This window comes from Microtus ochrogaster, chromosome 1, assembly GCF_000317375.1.
Source record: "Microtus ochrogaster isolate Prairie Vole_2 chromosome 1, MicOch1.0, whole genome shotgun sequence".
NCBI lineage: Eukaryota > Metazoa > Chordata > Mammalia > Rodentia > Cricetidae > Microtus > Microtus ochrogaster.
Window position 1 is genome coordinate 84,241,744 of NC_022009.1, and position 955 is coordinate 84,242,698.

Consider the following 955-nt stretch of genomic DNA (forward strand, 5'->3'; position numbering starts at 1 on the left):
ACACGTGCTGGCTTTTGGGGGGCCTGGGCAATTTGGATGCTCAACTTACTGAACCTGGATGGAGGTGGGCGGTCCTTGGACTTCCCACAGGTCAGGGAGCCCTGATGGCTCTAAGGGCTGATGGGAGAGAGGGACTTGATTGGGGGGCGGGGGAGGAGGTGGGGGGCGGTGTCGGGGAGGAGGCGAAAATCCTCAATAAATAAATAAATTAAAAAAAATAAGGTCTTCTCTTGGGCTGTGGTTGATATAGCCAGTATCAATCCACTGAAGAAAAATCATTTTCACAAGCCATGAATTGCAACTATATTCTTAGCTAGGGGTGGTGTTTTGTGACCATTTCCCCTTCTTTGTGCTGGAATTTTTGTCTGGTATGAACTTGTATAGGTTTTATATATGCTATCACAGTTTGTATAAATTTATTTATACATCAGCTTTGTTGTAGCTGGGGAAAATGCTGTTTCCTCGGAGTCATTCACCATCTTTGACTTCTAAAATCTTTTAGTCTCTTCTTCCAAATAGGTCCTTCAGTTTTAATGGGAAGAATGTGATAATACCATCTCATTCAGGACTGAGGGTTCCAAAGCCTCCCACTCTGTTCATTGTATAGTGTCTACTTGTGGGTCTCTGTATTAGTTACCATGTACTACAAGAAGAAACTTCTTTGATGAAGGGTGAGTGGTACTCTGTTCTCTACCATTAGAAGCCATTAAATTGTTTTATTCTTTTAACAGAATGATAGCATGTTTTACCCTTGTAACCAAGCTCTACCTAGGTTTAGGTTCCCCATCACTTTAGCAGTTTCATAAATATGTTCCATGTCATGGAATAGGCCTTTAATCCAATCAAAAAGTAGTTGACTATTCCTACAACATGACACTGTTGCACTAGTGGCCACAACTTGCAAGAATGTTGATGCTGTAAGCTCAGGGTTCATATGATTATATCAATGACTACC